The following is a 21,602-nucleotide window of genomic DNA, read 5'->3' on the forward strand; positions in this document are numbered from 1 at the left end:
TCGTTTGTACTCTTCCCAGGATAGCATTATGGACTTAGGTAAAATACAGCAGGTTGAGAATTACAAGCAGGGTTCCTAAAACCACAGTGGATTACTGGAATGTGACTGAAAAGTTAAAAAAAAAAAAAAAAAAAAAGCATATCAGATAAAGTGTGAGTGCCTGACATGAGGCCACCATCACTATGAGACTGTCAATGAGTCTAGACAGACACAGTAGAGTTTGGATATATTTCTTTCAACTTCTCTCTTCCTAGTCATTTACCCACCCTCACCTATGGCGTGTCTACTTTAAAACAAGCATGGTTTCTATTCTAAGTGATTCTTTATCTCCCCTTAGATCTGTAAAGACCAAAGCAAAATGCAGCTGTCGAACAAATTTCCCTTTGCTTAGCCTAGTCTCTAATTCCCCATTCTCATTTTTCAGCAAACCAATTTTCTTTTTACCGTCTGTCTCCTGCAAATACATTTGAGAAATCCTTTCTCACTGATTGAATTAGGCCCTGCAAATTAATACTCTGTGTTTTATTTTCTTTCACTTCCACTTATCTCTTAAAGATTTGTTCAGTTTACTTGCCTTTGAATCTTCCCAATTCTTCCCATCTCTGAAGAGCTGGTTTTCTTTCAAAGCAGCCTATTTTCTAAGGCTTCTCTGTAGTGATCAGCAGAGTGAAAATTCTCTTTAACTGTTTAATCAGCAGCTATTAATATGTTTTTAACTAAAGTTCACTAGTTTTGCAAACTTTTGTGACTTCAGCTCAACCATAATTTAATACACACCTTACTAATATTTCATCATTTATTCATTCAAAAACCATTTATTGAACCTATAATGTTCTAGAAATGATATTAGAGCTTAGAGATATTAAGATGAACTACACATGGAAGGGAAGCTTCCTCTAGGGCTTAGAAACTTGAGAAAAAATATGTACCTAGATACCATATAATAAATAATGTATTTATTAGTAATAAAATTTTGAGTATCTCTATGAGAAATACTTAGACAGAGATGACATCTTAGAAGTATTGCTTGATGTGAAGCCTTCTGTGCAGAAGAAAGGTAAAAGTGCATTTAACAGAGGAAGCAGCATTCTTTTTTTTTTTTTTTTTTTTTGTCTTTTTAGGGCCACATCCACAGAATATGGAAGTTCCCAGGCTAGGGGTCAAATCAGAGCTATTGCTGCTGGCCTACACCACAGCCACAGCAACAGCAACACACAATCCGAGCCACATCTGCGACCTATGCAGCAGCTTGTGGCAAAGCTGGATCCTTAACCCACTGCACAAGGCCATTATTGAATCGCATCCTCTTGGATACTAGTGAGGGTCATTACTGCTGAGCCATACCGGGAACTCCCAGAAGCAGCATTCTAGTCCAATATATGTTTACAATGGACCCTTTACGGGCACCTGAAAAGCTCAAAACATTCCACCTTTGTCTAGGAAATGCTCCCTGGTCTAGAACATTGACACAGGTGAGGACCCCTAGAGCCAAGTTTGGACTTCATGACTCTACACTCCTAACCATAGTTTTTGGACCAGAAATGCATAAACTAAGTTCAGCAAATACATTTTCATTTCCCAATAATTTTGATATGAGACCTAAAGAAAGGCATATTACTCTCCTTACTGTTACTTAAACACATGAAGTCAGTAGTTCTGAAATAGCTATGTCCCACCATGTGATCTAAGATTGCAGTGGGAGAAAGAAAAATGAAATAGACACAGAGCAGAAAGCAGAAGGGGAAGTAGGGGTGCAGACTGCTTTCTAAATATCCATTCCAGTTCTTCAGAGACCTGGATGTATTCTAGCTCAAAAGTTCTGGGAGATGCTCTTAAGTCTTTCTAATACATTTCTTCTCTTTGGCTTAGGCAGGCCTGAGCTGGTTTTATCACTGGTAGCAAAACAGTCCTTTCTAAGTTCAAGCCAATTATTTCAAGCCCCCAGTGGCCAAAGCTGGAACATAGCAAAAAACAAAATTAATAACGAAGTATTGGATTATCATCCAAAGTAGAAAATGAATAGTCAGAAGATGATGCTGATATAAATATATTATTGACTGGTTAGTAAGTAAGTAAATACGGGAAAGGAAATAAATTGACTTTCAGAGGAATGCCAAATAATTTATGTTATACTACTCCCTCCAGGAGGTGGAACATAATCCTCCCCTCACCCTTGTGTGTGCCTTGTATGTGGGCCGGCTTAGTGATTGACTTATAGGTAGAGAGTACAGAAAAAGGAAATTATTTACTCTTCATTGGAGAAACCTGGCCATCACTACTTTAACCACTGTGTTAACATCACAGTGATGTCATGTTGATCACATGTTCCCCTTGAGATGATGTGATGAGCAGGGCATATCATTCTGTGATAGTCTTCACAAAAATCTGTAACCCCAGTCTAGTCATGAGGAAAAACATCAAAACAAACTCAAACTGAATGATACTTCACAAAATACCAGTATTCCTCAAAATTCTCAAAACCATAAAAAACAAGGAAAATCTGAAAGATGGTTTCATACCAGAGGAGACTGATGATTAGATGCAATGCACTATCTTCAGTGGAATCCTAGAATAGAAAAAGGACATTAGTGGAGGAACTGCTGAAACTCTGCTCATGAATTACAGTAATGTTCCAATATTTGTTTCCTGGTTTTGACAGATATACCATAGTAGTGTCAGATGCTAAGTATAGGGAAAACTGAGTAGGGGTACATATGTAAACTCTATTTTACCTTTGCAAAGTTTATGTCAATCTAAGATTATACCAAAGTAAAAAATAAAGGCAAATATATTATTAAAAAAAAAAAGATTTAGATATGGTTCACGTAAGGGCAGGGCAGCAAACAGAGATCAAAGGAGTGAGTGAACCAAATTTTAAAGACCTGTCTTTCCTATACAAGATAATGAAAGCTAGGCAAAGGAGTGAAAATTTCAAATCTTTCTTTTAGAAACAGCAGTCTGGCAGAAGCTATTTTAGAGGGAAGGCAAGGCTTGGAGAAGAGAGCATAGCTGCAGGGGCATTACAAAGTACAGGCAAAAATTTCATGGACCTAAATTAGGGTATCTCTGTTGATTTGGTACTACCCACTGAGACCAAGACCCAAAATAAAAGCCCATCACTCAACCAGACTTGTAAAGTCATATAAAGCAATTTTCAAAGGCCAGAGAGACATCCGATATATTTAGACAAGCCCTGCTCTGAGACTCTATTACTGGTCTAAGATCATTAAAAAGGTTTAATTTTCTTTATTGGTTTTAAAGAAACACTTCAATTCGCCTTTAAATATTTTTCCCTTCTTTCCCTTCACATTATAAAACTTCTATCAGTGATCCCTAGGGCTTTCCACATGTTCCTACAAAATCAACTTCCTTTAGTGTTTCTCCACTTAGCATTTAAAGTCTAATAATATTGTGGTCACTGCCATTCCCCAAAGTCTAACCCATTATCATAGTTGGCTTTTTTCCTAGGATGCACTTAGAATAGCAACTACTGAGCACAGCCTAGGAAGAGCAGCATGAATCTAAGAAATCCTGCCCTGTTCTCAAACTCTCTTTTCTGTAGTTGGTTTCTAGGTGTTCTGATCAATATCTGAATAATTAAAAATTTTCATGATCAAAGTTCTGCCCTTCACATTGGCCCTGCTTATCAGTAAAAACATGTCTTGATCTCCTTCTTGGTAGATGCCTGGAGGTTCCTACAGCAATAGCTCTAAGCCCCTGCCTCTCTCCCCTGTCCTTGACTTTGGTTCATGCTGTGTCTGCTGCGTCAGCCAAAATCACGCCTTTGGCTGCCTCAGCTAATCCTCCACCAGCTCCCCTTCCCTTCCCTCTTCTGTAACGCTCCTCACACACTTTCTCAACTGCTATTTTAAATCATCTGATATTTTGCTGGTTCAGCCCTGTATCTGGTTGGTTTTCCTTTTATGAAATCTGAAAAACAAGGAATTCAAATCCAATAATCCAATTTTGTATGCTCTGGGTATTTGTAAAGAAAATGTATCCTCTGCTTTGCCAAAAGAATCAGTGACAGTCCCTCTTTTCCAGGAAGCACTGTCACCACTCCACTTGCCCACCCAAAGAAATAGAGGCTCCCTTCAATGCTGAAATCTCTTTGACCCCTGGCTAAGGTTATCAAACGTTCTTATTTTACATTTACCCACCACTGCCTACTAAGTGTCTCCTATGATCAGGTACTGTGGCCATCAGGAAGGTGCCAGGAATAAAGCCGAAAATCAGAGAGATGTGGTCTCTGTCATTATGGGTTTTAAATAAGCAAATGCCAATTCTAGTAAAAGTTGCAGTTAAACAGAGCTTGTCCACAGCTATGTACTGATATATAAGAACTATCTATCCAAGACAGAAAATTAGAATCTAGCAAAAGGTACATATTGATCTAAATTCTCATCTACAATGAAGTTCAGGAAAGCCTCTGTTATCCTAGGTGCAGATGGCCAGTCACTCAGCAAGTGTCTGAGGGGCAGATCTTAGGGGCAATCATCTCTATCTTCTAGTTCACTTTCCCTTTTTTTCTGGGAGGGGGGGTGAATGCTACTATGTCAATAAATTTATTCATTATTTCTTTTTTAATGTTATTGAAGTGTAGTTGTATTAATTTCTCCTGTACAGCAAAGTGATTCAGTTATACAGCTCACTTTCTGCATTGGATTTTTGTGCCCAAGATCCAAAAACATTTCTCTGGCCACTTTCCCAATCCAAAGCATCAAAGAAATATGAAACGCTTCAGCAGCAAACTTTCTTCAAGAACTAAAATCATCATGTGGACTGGATTTCAATCAACATTCTTCACTTCTGAGTGAGAAGGGCAATGGTGGTTTAACTATCCAATTTCAACTCAACTTACCCCGGAAAGATTGGCAAACGCTGCTCCAGGAAACGCTGGTCTGCCCCAGTCATCAACTCATTGGGTCTTCCAGAGTACTGTTACTGACCTCCTACTGGACAGTAACAGCAATGAAGACAGTTAAATTTCAGGATCTGTCCATATAAATGGTCAACTTGCAACTTAAAGACAACACAAAAATTTCACAAAGAAAGGAGCTAGTGGATGTAGTTCTTAAATATGTGTGGTCCATATCAGAACTTTATAGAAAGATAGACCTTAGAGTTCACAGATCCTCTGTCTAACCTAGAGAAGAGAAAGCTGAGACCAAAGACTTTAACCAACTTGCTCAGTGTTGCATAATTAATAAGAAAGCCCAGATTGGAATCATCATGTCCCCAAATCTGCATTTTTAAAAAGGACAGTAAAAATATTACAAGACTAGCCCATAGTAAATATTTATGGAATGTTTTCTAGGTTCAAGATACTCTCCTGAGGCTGCCCCTCCCTAGTTTATCACACTGTGATAGATATTAAATGTAACAATGGCTGTGAAAAATCATATAAACTGCTCAGCACGTAATTTAAATCACCATTATAGTAACGGCAATATATAAATATTTATACCCTCCCCCATTTCTATCAAGGCTAGATAGCACAAAGTCTCTAGAAAATATTTACTAACTAAAAGTATAGTAAAACAATAAAAAGAACACAAAACTTCAGCATAAAAATAATTTTCTGATCTTTTTACTTCTGCTAATTTTGTTTGCCCTTACTTCAGTGTAACTGAGCAGGAATTTTATTCACCTCTGCTTTTCACTCAGCAGGAAAGTAGAATACTGAACCATAATAAATAATATATAGCAATATAATCATATCAAAGTAGAGTACGCATCAAAGCCTAAAGAAAGAGCTGTTCAGAATTATGCATAATCAGATACAAATGAGGAAAAAGAATGTGGGATAACTATGTTGGGAAAGGAGCTATGTTCATAACATGTTATATCCTATTTGCTAATTGTGTAATTCACATGGAATAAAATTACAGCATGTGGTTTAGAAACATGGTGAGAAATCATATAAACCAATCCCATCACTTTTAAAGATGAGATTTTGGAGAAGTATATTTCTATCTTCAAACAGATACCCAATCAGTTAACCAGGAGTGACCACGAGTCACAGTGGCTCCACAAACAGTGCTCAATGATACCACCAGGTTGTGGCTGTGTTCATAGTTTCACCATTTTGTACAGATTAAGAGTGGTCTTGCCATGACCTCCAGACGTGCAAAGGCTAGATTGGGAAATCCATCATAAAAAAGGCAAAAATAAATATGCACTTAAAATGATGATACTCATAACAATGGCAAACATTTATTGTGCTTCCTCTCTGGAGACACTGCTCCAAGTCTTTTATAAGGTAGTAACTCAGTTAATACTCACTTTAATTTGATAAAATGGGTAAATTAGTATTAGCATGTTGTATATGTTGAAACTAAATGACACATGTTAAATAACTTGCCTAAAATCTAGAAACTGGCTAGAGAGCCCAGATTTAGTGTCTAAATGGCAATAACTCTAACTCCAGCTTCCTGGCTCCAGAGCCATTCTTAGACTAAGTTCTACTGTCTATTGGTGGGTAGCTCCTGCCATAATTATTGTCATTTCTCCTTCTACAACTGAACAGGAGAGCCTCTTCATGAAGATAACCAACATCTCCTCCTATGCCAAATTTCAACCATTTCTAACCCTGCAAGCCTGTCGGTCTACTCATTCTCTCTTCACTTCCCTGCCTCTATATTCTCTCTCTTATATTGGTCTTTAAATTAACATTCAAACATACTCAGTACATTCCTCTAACCCTCCTTCAACTCACATCCTTTTTCAAACACTCCCAAATACAAAATCTCTCTGTATCCTTCAAAGCTAATTGTATGTAGCAGATTTGTTGATGCAGGCTGCTTTCTCCTTATTAATTGATCATTGATGCTACAACACACTGAAATCCACCTTAGTTCTATCTATATGTAGATCACTCCCCAAACTCTATGTCTATACATAGAATCTCTTTCCTAAACTCTAAATCCGTAGATCTGATCAATTCAACTGGCTACTCCACTAGCGGAACCTCGGGTACTTCCAACTTGGCAAATGTAAAACTAAACTTTTATTCTCCCTCTTGAGTGGCCAGTCAGAATGACATCACCACCAAGGCAATCTAGGCTTTTCTTACATGCACCTCAAAATCATTCCCAGCCTTTACTTATTACCCATTTCCAAAGCCACTTCCACATTTTTCAATATTCATTACAGTAGCACCCCACTATGAGAAATATCATTGAGTACTCTCGCTTTCTGCCTTCTCTCTTCCTCTTACATATTTTCTCTCTATCACCAAGTCTTATCAATTCCACCTCCTAAATACCTTTCAAATCATCCCCACATTCCCCCATCTGAGTTCTCATAACCTTATTTAGGTTTCCGTCAATTTATGCCTGTGTATTAGATTCCTATTGCTGCCATGACAAATTATCACGTCTTTATTAGCTTAAAGTAACACAAATTTCTTGTCTTAAAATACTATGGATCAGAAGCCTCACCTGAATCCCACTGGCCTCAAGACAAGGGATCAGCAGAGCTGTGTTCCTTTTAGCAGGCTCTAGGAAAGAATCCACTTATTTTCCTCTCTCACTTTCTAGGGACTACATGCATTCTTAGGCTTGTTGTCCCCTTCTTCTATCTTCCAGCCAGTAGTCTACCATCTTTCTGACCCAGCTGCTCTCCTTCAATATCTTTCTCTAACAATAAGCCAGGAAAATTCTCTATTTTTGAAGACCTATGTGATTAGATGGGGCCACTTCGATAATCCAGGTTAAGGACCATATTCCAAGATCCTTAATCACTTCTGCAAAGTCTCTTTTACTATATAAATAACATTCACAGGTTCTGGGTGTTAGGACTTGAATATCTTCAGAGCTATTATTCTGCCTAACACTGTGCAGATTACTCAAATACCTTACTAATCAATATTTCCCTATCTATTCTTTCTCCCTCCAGAGCGCCCCTATGTGCCACCAAAATACTCTTCTATGGTGAAAATGCCTTTCTTAAAATCTTTTAGTAGCTTCCCACTTATCTTCAGCTAGAGTACCCAGTTATGCAAGGTGAAACACACATAGCAAAGAGGGAGCCCAGGTAAGAGAGCATTTGGTCCATCCACTATGCACATTCATGTAAGGTCTCATATTGCTTTTTAATCACTGAATGAGATTATACCCAGTTGTATTTTTAGAAGATTATTGCTTTGTCAGTATAAACATTTTAAATACAATATAAATTTAAATATAAATGGCCTGCATTTGCAGCAACATAGATGCAACTAGAGACTATCACACTAAGTAAATAAGAAAGACAAATGCCATATGTTGTCACTTATATGTGGAATCTAAAATATGACACAAATTGGAATTTCCCATGTGGTGCAGCTGGTTAAGGATCTGGCATTACTGCAGCTTTGGCACAGTTTCAATCCCTGGCCTGAGACTTTCCACATGCTGCGGGTGTGGCAAAAAAAATTTAAATTAAAAAAATAAAATATGATGTAAATGAACTTATCTACAAAACACAAACAGACTCACAGGCATGGATAACAGATTTGTCATTGCCAAGGAGGTGGTTAGGGAAGGGATGGAATGGGAGGTTTGGTTAACAGAAAACTATTATATATAGAATGGATCAACAACAAGGTCCTACCATATAGCACAGAGAACTACCAATATCTTATGATAAACCATAATGGGAAAGATAGTAAATAATAGTGTATATATATGTATAACTGATAACTTTGTTGTACAGCAGAAATCATAACATTGTAAATATACTATACTGCAATATATATATACAATGTGTATATATACATACATATATACACACGTATACATTATATATGTCTACATATTAAAATATATACATTTTATATACATGTGTGTATGTATATATACACACACTTTTCTCATATTATCTTCCATCATGTTCTATCCCAAGAGACTGGTTAGAGTTCCTGTGCTATACAGTAGGACCTCATTGCTTACTCATTCTATATGTAAGAGTTTGCATCTACTAACCTCAAACTCTCAGTCCTTATCACTCTCTCCCTTTCCCCCTTGGCAACCCAAGTCTGTTCTCCATGACTGTGAGTCTATTTCTGTTGTGTAGATAGGTTCGTTTGTGCCACAGGTTCCACATATAAGTAATATCATATGGTATCTGTCTTTCTCTTTCTGACTGACTTCACTTCATGTGAGAATCTCTAGTTGCATCCATGTTGCTACAAATGGCATTATCTTGTTCTTTTTTTTTTTTTTTTTTTTTTTTTGGCTTGGCTGAGTAGTAAGGGGAATCACATAGAAGGGAAACACATAGAAAGAAAGCAGAAACATTCCACTTTTTTTTTCTTTTCCCCTCCATTTTCTTGTACCCCAACTCCCAAGAAATCTTGACATGGTAGGGACAGAGACAGGACAAGCAGCCTATAAGGGAAACTCACAAGAGCCAAAATTCTAAAGTAGGATCATTTCCCTTTCCCTTCAGTAGTGCTGCAGTTCAAACGGGATGGGACCCATCTGTAGAGAGGAGTTCCAGTGAACCAAAAAAGTACTGGAGAGGTTACACAAACAGAAGAGCTTGGAGGATTGACCCCATATAGTTATTTTTGAACTCTGGGCTCAAATTCATGCCTCAGAGGCATGAATCTGGTACAAATCAGCAGCATACCTGAGACTTTGAGAACTGAATTAATGGACAGACCACTGTCCGGGTCCCAGACTGTCCCCTGGATGGTGCACATTAGAAACAGATGCAAAACTCTATACCATGGTTTTGAAATCTAAACTGACTTTGAAATCTCAGCCCACAGAAGGAGATTTGGAACTCAGTATGAACCTTACTGGGTAAATTCCCTGCTGAAACAATTTCCATTGGATTAAAATAAGACTCTGAGCTGCATAACATATATTTTAATTTCCATAATTTAATTTAAAATAATTCAGCAAAGGAAGACTCTTCAAAGTTTGCAATCTCATAACCTACTCATACCGATATTAAGATGACATAAACATTGTGATTATCATTACAAGATATTAAATCATCTATTATCAAAATTATCAAATGACTAATTGCAAAAATCCCGAAAACAAATTTTAAAATAGAAAAAATTATCAAAGAAAAATACACAAAGAAAACTGAAGTGGAAATTTAAGAACTGAAAAATACAATAACTGAAATGGAAGAAAATATTTTAAAACCCACTGGATGGACTCAAAAGCAGAATGACAATAATAGTAAAAAGAATTGGTGAATTTAAAAATAAATTAATAGATATTATCTCACCTAACCAACAGATTAGAAAAAAAGATTTTTAAAAATGTGAACAGGGTCTCAGAAACTTGAGAGATGATAACATATGATCTAATATCTGTGTCACTGACATTCTGGAAAAAGAGAAAGAGTATGGTATTGAAAACGTATTCGAAGAAATAATAAACAAAAACTTCTTAAGAAGTTGAAAAAGGTAGAAATCCATGCATCTATACAAATGAAAGAAAGAGGGAGAAGAACGGGCGGATGGGGGAGATTAAGAGAAAGTTCTTTACTGTAGAAGGCAAAATACTACATGTAGAAGGAATGAGAGTTTTCAAAAATCAACACTGAGTGCTAAAACTGGTAGGGAAAATCTTAATAAGGAATCATTATTTACACAGCCTCCTTACAAAATACTTTTAATTACAAAGAAAATAATGCCAACTTTATTGTAGGGAAATTTGATAGAAAACACTTTAACCAAATGATTAATGTAACATTACCTTACCTGGGATAATTATAATGAGAGAGAGAGAGAGAAAAAACATTATTATTTATGGCAAGTGCATGTCAGATAATTGCAAAACAATAACTCCAAACAGGACAACTGACAACTACATTTTCATCTCTTTGACTGTTCTTCACTCGGCAAAACAAAAGCAAACCAACACCAAACAACACTCTTACAGAGATAGAAAATAGAAAATGTGTTTCTTTAGGGAACAGCAGAAATAATTCTTTTCAGCAGCTCTTAGATAAAATGCAAAATGAAGCTGAATGGAAAGAATTAGAATCAGAGAGACTGGGTTTGTGATTTAGTTGAAGTTCATAGTAGCTTTGTGGTTTGGGGAAAGTAACAACTTCTCAGAGCTTCACTGTTTACCTTAAGATATGATACATAGGGCTATTTTTGAGAAACAAATGGAATAAAGTATGTAAAGCTGCCAAGCACATTATCTGCCATAAAATAATACATTTTAAATGAATTAGTTGGATAGGGATGCTCTGAAGTATTTCCTCTGTAGGGATGAGCAGAAATTGTCATTTTGTGGGACTTGGGACAGTTTTCATCAGTCATGAGAGAGGTCTTCTCTTATCTTAGGCAGGATAATTTACTAATTAAATAGCAAAAGTATAGGGGGAAAATGAGGATTTCTAGGATTTCAGGAATGGAGTCATTTCTAAAGCTTGCAGGTTTAAAGCCTGCAATAAATTCTGTTCCTTCCTACAACTCTACTAAAATCAGGATAAAGAATGTTTTTGAAGCCATTCGTCCATGAGGATAAAGAAGACATGAGGGGACACAAGAGCAATGAAACTATGGCATCTGAAAAGCAAATGAACCAGGTAATATTGACAGCAAATCAGAAATAGCTAGATCCCCTATTGAAAGTAGGCTAAACTGAGAAGCAAACTAATCTACCTTTCAGGACTCCCATAAGGCTCAAAAATCAGTGACTCTATTATCTCTAGAAATGGAGACAAAACAGGGTTGAAATCAGAACAATCGTCTGAAAATATATTTAAGGAGTTCTGTCGCGAGACATGTTTCTACAATATTTTCTCAGCCTCTTTGCTGAAAACTCCATCTTGTCCTGCTTTGCTTTACCCCATCTTCCTGCTTGGAAAACAGTCTCAGTGCTGGTGAATGACTTAAGCTTAAGAACAAAGACCTAAAAGCATAAGTTATTCATAGGGTCAGCTGAATGAGGACTTAATGCATGTGGACCTGTGCAGATTGGCACACAGTTTGCACAGCATGATACCTCCTCTTAATAATAAAAGAAAGAGGAGCCTCATGGCCCCAAGGGGTCTATGAGGGGTCGCTAGCAGGATATGCATTAGCAAGGAGAACCAAGGTGCAAACCTAGGCACTTCCTGCAGAAGCACAATGGTAATTCTCTAGATGCTATGCATAGATAGCTGACGCCAAGCTTCCTCAAATGCTAATGACTGTTAAATGCCTCGAGGTCAGAATAAAAGCTTAATCAGCAACGGCTATGTGACTTTTACAATAACTTAAAAAAAACCTATATTGTACACCTACAACCCTCTCCCCACTTGACATAATCCTAAAAAGCACAATAAAAGCAGCGTGGTTTCTTGAGGCGGTGGTCTTGGTCCCTGAGACCTTGAGTCCCCCAGTTCCCGCCTTTACTTAAATGTCTCTGTGTCTTGTTTTATGTTAACTTTTTTCCTTAAGTTTCACAGCACCCATTCTTCAGCCCCATTCTGCTGAGTTGGTCTCAGCAGAGTTCAACTCCAGATTTCATCTTTTGTTCTTTACAGCTAGAAAACTATTTATTCCCATTCCAATAGAACTCCTGATTTTTTTTTTTTTTTCTTCTGAAAATGTAATACGGAAGGTCTCCAAACTTGGAAAACCAAGCACAGTTTAGGCCTGATTTCAGTAAACACAGGTACTAAGTGAAAATTCCCACACTAGATTTTGATATCCATGCCTTCTTCTCTCCTTCAGCTCACAGAATTCTGGCAGCCAAAGTTATGTTCTATAGGCAAGAATGAGTCCATGAAACATCACCTGGAGATATATTAACATCAGCGTTCTCCCAACTAATCAGAGTACACAGGTCACCTTAATTTGGAGCACAGAGTAGCCAAGCCTCATCCTTTCAAACAGAGCTTTTTGATCACTTCTCTTGGTGTTCCAACCACTCTAGTGAACAACATGAAACAGATAAATAATCAGCTATGATAATTGCTATTTTACCAGCCTAACTGAAAAGAAGAGTTAAGGAACTCAGGAATACTTGGGACAGAGCACTTACTGTGTTGGAGGGTGAGAACAAAATTGCTCACAATGTAAGTTGGAAAGTGAGAGGGTGGTAAAAAAAGGAGTTGGGACATATTCAATGAGAGAGAAGCCTTTTAAGTAGCAAAAGTATATTAGAATGTACCGGAAGAAGGGAACTTGTAAGACAGAATACAATAGAGAATAAAATCCTTGAACTTTTGGTTGGAAAAGTATCGTTGAGGGTTGTGTGGCATATGATATGGCCATAGCCATGGTGAATTTGGATTAGATGGCAAGGAGGAAACTATGATTGCAGTAGATAAGGTCAATGTTGCAGGTGACAAACATATAACTATCTTAAGCCAACTCAAACTAGCTTAAACAAAATATAGGTGATATTTCCTCATAACTGAGAAGCCCATAAGGGCAGCTAAGACTGGGAATTGTCCAATAAATGCCATTAAACTCAGATACTTTCTCTTTGCTCTGCTTTCCTCTATGATAGATTCATTCTCAGGCAGTTGACTCCCAGTAAATATTATTGATTTGATGAATAAATTATATCAGCCCTCATCCCTTTACCTAAAAGTATCTTTTCCTTACTCTCCATTGGTTTATTTCTCAAAGAAAAGATGTGCATCTCTTTTTCTTCTAAGTTCTGCATGTATAATATAAATTCTCATTTCTTTCCAGAATCTCTAGAACTACTTTCTATAAATTATTCTCCTTCAATTTAAGCATCACTCTCTCTACTTGATGCTTCCTTGCTCAAACCACACAAAATTTTATGTTTTCCTATCCTGAAACAAAAATAATTTTAAAAAGCTTCTCTCAAGACTGCTACTCCTTTGTACTCCAATTCTTTTTCCTTACCTTATTTAAATGCACTCTGTATTTAGTGATTTTCCCTACTTTATAATCAAACTTACTCATAAAACTTCTTATAGTCCAACTCCAGCTTCAAACAGTCATGAAATTGCTGTTTTAGAAGTCAGTTATGATTTTCCACACCTATTCCATGGTCCAGGTCTGACCTCAGTTTCCATCTTATGACCCAACCAGCCTTATTAAGCTCATTCCAAATTTTTATTCTTAATATCCTATCAAATCTGCTTTCATTTAGATTCTGCCAATGGTCCTCCCAATTTCCCAAGAAGACAGATAGAAAACTCAGTGTCAAAGCAAGAATCCTGTCTTCCTCCCTCTCCATGGCTAACAGCTAACAGTAGACTGCTCACTTTGCCTCTGGCAACTGTCTCTTGCTCTCCTTTCTCAATCCCAGATAATTATATCTCCTACATTTCTGGAAATTTAGTTACCTTTCTTTTTTTTTTTTTTTTTTGCTATTTCTTGGGCCGCTCCCACAGCATATGGAGGTTCCCAGGCTAGGAGTCGAATCGGAGCTGTAGCCACCGGCCTACACCAGAGCCACAGCAACGAGGATCCGAGCCGTGTCTGCAACCTACACCACAGTTCACCAACGCCGGATCGTTAACCCACTGAGCAAGGGCAGGGACCGAACCCGCACCTCATGGTTCCTAGTCGGATTCGTTAACCACTGCGCCACGACGGGAACTCCTAGTTACCTTTTCAATTCATGCTTCACAATGCCAATGATCTACATTCTTAAGAAAAATCAACATCATACCTCTCTTCTCTTTAAAAATGTTCCTTAGCTCCTCATCGACTACAAACAAAAATTTCCAAATTCCAGAGAACAGCATTTATTTTGTTGCAAATATCCTTCAGCTGCTATGGTGAAATGTAATGATTATAGAAAGTGGAGCCAGAAGACCCAGTCTCAAATCCAGTTCTAATACTTTCTTTCAAATAATACTTTGTAAATGAACATTCTATAGGTAGAAAGTAAGATCCATAAAATATGCATAGATGTCAAGAAAAACAATTGAGAGGAAAGGCTTAACTTGTCCAAGATTGATCGCTGAAGGCCCACTTCCAGCAAATGAGTTCGTTTCCTGCAAAATCCCAGGGAGACTGACATGACCAAGTGCTCAGAATAGCCAGTCTTGGTTAACAAGTCTTGATGACCACTGCATCACTTATGTGAGGCAAGGTGCTAGCACTTTCCCAAATATGAATACTGAGATGACAGGATAAAGCTGGCTACAAGGTTCCACACCATCACATTTTTTATTTTATCTCAGTTTCTGTTCACACTAGGGAAAGGACCAGGACTTTCCTAATATTGCAGCTTTGAAGCACCATAGCCGAGGGTCAGAATCCCTCTCCTGCAATCTGACGTCTGGTCCTGCCAGATGGCTCTGCACTCACTACAATGTAATGGGAAACATGGGACTGGCACATTTCTACCATTCTGTCAGCCTAAGTGTTCCCAACAAAAACTGTTTCAACAAGTCTGGTATATAATGCTTAGGCATCTTTCCTTGTAGCTTGCTAGCCATGTCATAAACACTTACACTGTTCTAGTACCCAATACTGTTCAAATGTTTTCCAGCTAGGATACTTCTGAAAGTTACCTAGCATCTTTGGACTTCAATGTCATTACAGTAGAATAAAAACACAATTTTTTTTTTTTGCTTTTTAGGGATGCACCTACAGCACATGGAAGTTCCCAGGCTAGGGGTTGAAACGGAACTATAGCTGCTGGCCAGCACCGCAGCAATGCAGGATCCAAGCTGTGTCTTTGACCTACACCATGGCTCACGGCAATGCCAAATCCATAACCCACTGAGTGGGGCCAGGGATCAAACCCACATTCTCATGGATACTAGTCAGGTTTGTTTCCACTGAGCCACTGTGGGAACTCCAACATAGTATTTTTTTAATTGAAGTAAGGTTGATTTACAATATTGTGTTAGTTTCAGGAGACACATAGTGATTCTATTTCATTATAGGTCATTAAAAGATACTGAATATAATTCCCCATGCAATACAGTAAATATTTGTTGCTTATCTATTCTATGTAGTTTGTATCTGTTAATTCCATACTCATTTGTCCCTTCCCATCTCCCTCTCCTCTTTGGTAACGTTTGTTTCCTATGTCTATGAATAGGTTTTTGTTTTACATACAGATTAATTTGTATTCTTTTTTAGATTCCACATGTAAGTGATATCACATAGTATTTGCCTTTGACTTCGCTAAGTATAATATTCTCTAGGTCTATCCACGTTGCTGCAAATGGCAGTGCTTCATTCTTTTTATAGCTGAGTAATATTAAATTGTGTGCATATGTGTACACATCTTCTTGAGCCAATCATCTGGCCAATGGACACCTGGGTTTTTCCATGTCTTGGCTAATTGCAAATAGTGCTTCCATGGACATTGGGGTACATGTATCTTTTCTAATTAGAGGTTTGTTTGTTTGCTTGTTTGTTTCTCTGGTTATATGCCCGGGGTGGGATTGCTGGGTCATAGGGTAACTCTTTGCAGTTTTTTAAGAAACCTCCACACTGTTTTACAGTGGCTGCACCAATTTACATTCTTACCAACAGTGTATGAGGGTTCCTTTTTCTTCACACCTTCTCCAGCATTTATTATTTGTAGACTTTTTGGTGATAACTATTCTGATCAGTGTGAAGTAATACTTCATTGTGGTTCTGACTTTCATTTCTCTAATAATTACTCATATTGAATATTTTTTCATGTGCCTGTTCACCATCTGTATGTCTTCTTTGGAAAAATGTCTTTTTAAGTCTTCTGCCCATTTTTCAATATTCAGTTGTAAAAATAAAATGTTTTGTGACTAAAACTTATACCATATATGAAAGTGCCAAGTACTTACCAAAGAATTAAAATCAAAATGATTATTGAATTGAATAAAATCCAATTCTATAAAGTATCTCAGGTTATCAATAAGGAAAATAGGATTTAAGAAAATTAATGGACTTCTTAAATACAGGAGGTCAGAGAAAACCAAAGTAATCAAAGGCAAAGAACATTATCTGTCAAAGCACTTATTTTTAATTGCTATTAATAGAATATAAAAGAAAAACAAGGAATTACATGCATTTTTGCACAAGATAAATAATAAAAAGTGATACTTTAAAGATCGGCGTGCAGTGAGCTGTGGTGTAGTGCAGACTGCTCGATCCACGTGCTGTGTCTGGGTAGGTGGCTACATTGATTCAACCCTAGCTGGACCCATAGCCAAGGCCAAAAAAAAAACAACAAAAAAAAAAAAAAAAAAAAAAAAAAAAGTGATACTTTAAATCAGACTAAAGTGTTATAACTAGGCACTGATGTTACATTTATTTCTCCATGTTCAGAGTCCTTATCTCCTCTAAATATTGCCCAACCAAAATGTCAAAATCACATACTACATAAATTAAAGGGATATTTTTTTCAATAAAATAAATGTTTTTCATTAAGAACCTACTGTCTGGAGTTCCCTCTGTGTCACGATGGGTTAAGGTTCTGGCATTGTCTCTGTGGCAGCACAGGTTCAACCCCCCACCAGAGCAGAGGGTTAAGGATGCAGCATTGCTGCAGCTGTGGCATAGGTTTCACCTGCATCTCAGATTTGATCCCTGGCCCAGGAACTTCCATATGCTGTGGGTACAGTCAAAAAAGAAAAATATAACCTATTGTCTGCACTGCCTAGGCAAAGAGTTATGAAAAATACGGAAATATGTGTAATGCAAAATGAATCACTCTCCTGAAAAAAACAGCATCGCTTTCCAACTTGATCTACAGATTCAATACAACCTAATCAAAATCCTAGTAAGATATTTTGTGAATATTGGCAAACTGCTTCTAAAGTTTATATGGAGAGGCAGAAGACCCAGAATAGCCCCAGAGTAGCCAACACAATACTGAAGGAGAAGAACAAAGCTGTAGCACTGACATTATTCAATTTCAGAACTTACCATGAAACTATTGTAATCAAGACAGTGTGATATTGGCCAAAGAATAGACAAGTAAATCAATGGAAGAGAATAAGAAGCCCAGAAATAGATCCCATAAATATATCCAACTGATCTTTGACAAAGGAGCAAAGGCAGTACAATGGAGAAAAGCTAGTCTTTTTAACAAGTGGGGCTGGAACAACTAGACATCCACATGCAAAAAAATTGAATCTAGACACAGATGTTATATCCTTCACAAAAATTAACTGAAAATGGGTCAAAGATCTAAATATAAAATGCAAAACTATAAAACTAACAGATAATGCTTTTTAGATATAACACAAAAAGGTGATTCAAGAAAAAAATTGAAAAAGCAGAATTTAATTAAAATTGAAAACTTCTGTAAAAGACAATGTCTAGAGAACAAGACAAGCCACATCCTGGAAGAAAATATTTACAAAAGATATCTGATAAAGGACTGTTTTCTAACCAAGAACACTTAAAATTCAACACTAACGGAGTTCCCGTCGTGGCGCAGTGGTTAACGAATCCGACTAGGAACCATGAGGTTGCGGGTTTGATCCCTGGCATTGCTCAGTGGGTCAAGGTTCTGGCGTTGCCGTGAGCTGTGGTGTAGGTCACAGACGCAGCTCGGATCCTGCGTTGCTGTGGCTCTGGTGTAGGCTGGCAGCTAGAGCTCCGATTCGACCTCTAGCCCGGGAACCTCCATATGCCGCAGGAGCGGCCCAAGAAATGGCAAAAGACAAAAAAAAAAAAAAAATTCAACACTAAGGAGCGGCCCAAGAAATGGCAAAAAGACAAAAACAAAAACAAGAAAAAAAAAAAAAATTTCAACACTAAGGAAAAAAAATGCAACTAAAAAAAATAAATAAAAGACCTTAACACACACGTCACCATAAAAGATCTGTAGATGGTAAATAAGCATCCGTCATTTGGGAAATGCAAGTTAAAACAATGATGACATAACACCATGCGCCTATCAGAATAGCCAAAATCCAGAACACTAAGACCACCAAAGATGACCCAAGATTTGGGGGAAAAGAATGTGCTCTATTTTTTGATCCCTCTTTCATTTTTTTTCTCACTGCCCATAATATCACGGTTGAAAGAAAAGGAAAGAGGTTCTATTGATTCTTTTGTGTTTTTTTTTTTTTCTTTCCTGCTTAACTCACCTCACCAGTCAACAGTAATTGGCCATCAATGCCTGGTGTAAGACTGGCATTCAAGTTCAGATTCTCTCACAGTCATTATATGGGTACATGTCAGGGTCTTTGAGGACCTTTAACATAGATAGTCATTTTCCAACAAACTATTTTGTTTCTTATTTGACAAAAGAGAAATTATTTGAAAGGGCACATGCAGGCTATCTTTAGCCTAACTAGTTTTCATGATGTTCACTTGTCCCATGGAAAACATCCCCATTTACCATGCCGAACAGTAATAGCACAGATGGACTTAGTAGTACTTACATTTACAGGCTATTTTCAACAGACTCTATTTACAGAATTCTCTAAATTGAATTCTCTGGGTATTTATGTGTGCCCCCCTAATCTAAAGAGTACATGTTAACCTCTCTCTAGACAATTTTCCAATCATGTTCCAAAGAAAAGACCTACATAAACTCATAATCTACTCATGAGTGTCAAGTTTGTTTTTTGGTTTTGTGTGTGTGTGTGTGTATTTTGTTTGTTTTTGTTTGTTTGTTTGTTTTTTGCTTTTTAGGGCTGTATCCATAGCACATGGAAGTTCCCAGGTGAGGGTTGAATAGGAGCTACAGCTGCTAGCCCACTCTATAGCCACAGCAACACGGAATTCGAGCCATGTCTTCACCCTACACTATAGCTCACAACACCGGATCACTGACCCACTGTGCAAGGCCAGGGATCAAACCCGCATCCTCATGGATACTAGTTGGATTCATTTCCACTGTGCCACAATGGAAACTCCCTTGAATCAAGCTTTGTAGTGAGAGCCCAATCATCTGTTTTGCAGCCATTCCCAATTTCTATGAGTGGTATTCTTTAAAGACTTCTTACTTAACTTTGGAAGAAGGTAAATAAATAGGAAATTCTCTATCCCATTAATGTCTTCAAATTCCTAACCTCCTCTTAGATAGCCTACTTGGGATGCTGTAGTTAAAATTATAAATTCCTCATCCCATATACTAGTAAATTATGGAAACTGTATCTAAAAAGTTTTACTATCTTGGGAGTTCCCTTGTGGTGCAGTGGGTTAAGGATCTAGCTTTGTCACTGCAGCAGTTTAGGTTGCTGCTATGGTGCAGGATCAGTTCCTCAAGCACAGTCAAAAATTAAACATAAAAATTAAAATTGTATTATCTTTATAATGTGGAGGTACACTAATATTACTTTGTGTTTTGAATGCAAAGTTTCACCTAAAATCCTTAAATCTCAAGAAAATGTGCATGCTACAGTTTGCATTTTGGTTCAAGAATAAGAACATAAAGGATTCGGTTTAATGATTGAAACCATAGTGTAGAATGAAAAAAGTTTACTTTATGATAAGGTTAATTTATAAAAATTGCAAAATATACATAAGTGCACTCCTGGTATTAATTTCCAACTCTTTAACACTGAGAACTAGTAAAGCATACCCAAGTATAGCTAAGGGAAATATCACAATCCAGGTCTTTACCTTTTTTGATAGCTGCTATTCTGTACTCTAAATTGTCACACAATGCACTCTATCATAAAAAGAATTGTTTCTACCCAGCAACCAGAAAGTGATAATAGAAATACAAAATGATCAGATCTAATTATTCTGGAATCAAGTTGTCTCTATATCAAACATAGCTTAAATTACATTGTTTTCCTCTAGTGCACCTAATATATTCCAGATTCAGTCTTTCAAAATAAGGACAAACACTACCAATTTGAGGGTGGTATGTTCTTTCTTGTGTGATTCTTTTATTTGTTTTGTTTTTTTTTTTCCAAAGTATCTACTATAGATCTCAGCACTCCATCTTTGCATACTATCTGGAATTGAAGCATTGTCTATTGATGCTGCTATAAGAAGGATACTATAGACTGAGTGGCTTTAGCTTTGTAAACAACAGAATTTTAATTCTCAAAATTCTGAAGGCTGGGACATCCAAGAGCAAGGTACCAGCAGATTCAGTGTCTGGTGAGAGCCTGCTTACTGAATCACAAATGGTCAGCTTCTTCTTTCAGCTTCTTCTTTTGTCCTCACATGGAAGAAGGAGGAAGGAAGCTCACCAGTATCCCTTTTAGGAGTTCCCATCATGGTGCAGTGGAAGCAAATCCGACTAGGAACCACGAGATTGCAGGTTCGATCCCTGTCCTTGCTCAGTGGGTTAAGGATCCTGCATTGCTGTGAGCTGTGGTGTAGGTCGCAGATGCAGCTTGGGTCTGGTGTTGCTGCGGCTCTGGTGCAGGCTGGCGGCTGTAGCTCCAATTCGACCCCTAGCCTGGGAAACTCCACATGACACAGGTGCAACCCTAAAAAAGCAGGAAAAAAAAAAAAAGGAGCTGCCAGTATCTTTTTATATTGACACTAATTCCATTCATGAAGCCTCTACCCTCATGACCTAAATCACCCACCAAAGGCCTCCTATATCCAAATACCATCACTTTGAGGGATTAGAATCTAGAGGACACAACATTCAGTCTATAGAGGGTATCTTTCACCCTGGTTTTTGGGAGGAAAACAACTTCCATTTAAACCTTACATGAAAAAGACTCCCCCTCTCTGGCACAAATTATTTCCTAACACTCTCTAAGCATTTCTTTTCAATACACCCCCATCGTTTCATCCATTT

At 37.5% G+C, this 21,602-nt stretch overlaps 1 long non-coding RNA gene across 1 annotated transcript in view; it reads right to left on the reverse strand.

Annotated features, from left to right (window-relative positions):
* Positions 1 to 21,602, reverse strand: part of LOC106504828 — a 325,567-nt gene that overhangs the window by 73,049 nt on the left and 230,916 nt on the right. Inside the window, exons 3-4 of the long non-coding RNA XR_001298660.2 lie at positions 4,862 to 4,955; positions 2,520 to 2,566 (exon numbers count right to left, since the gene is read on the reverse strand). This is a non-coding gene — a long non-coding RNA (uncharacterized LOC106504828). The remainder of the gene's footprint in view (positions 1 to 2,519; positions 2,567 to 4,861; positions 4,956 to 21,602) is intronic.

The sequence above is a fragment of the Sus scrofa genome, chromosome 9 (assembly GCF_000003025.6).
Source record: "Sus scrofa isolate TJ Tabasco breed Duroc chromosome 9, Sscrofa11.1, whole genome shotgun sequence".
Lineage (NCBI taxonomy): Eukaryota > Metazoa > Chordata > Mammalia > Artiodactyla > Suidae > Sus > Sus scrofa.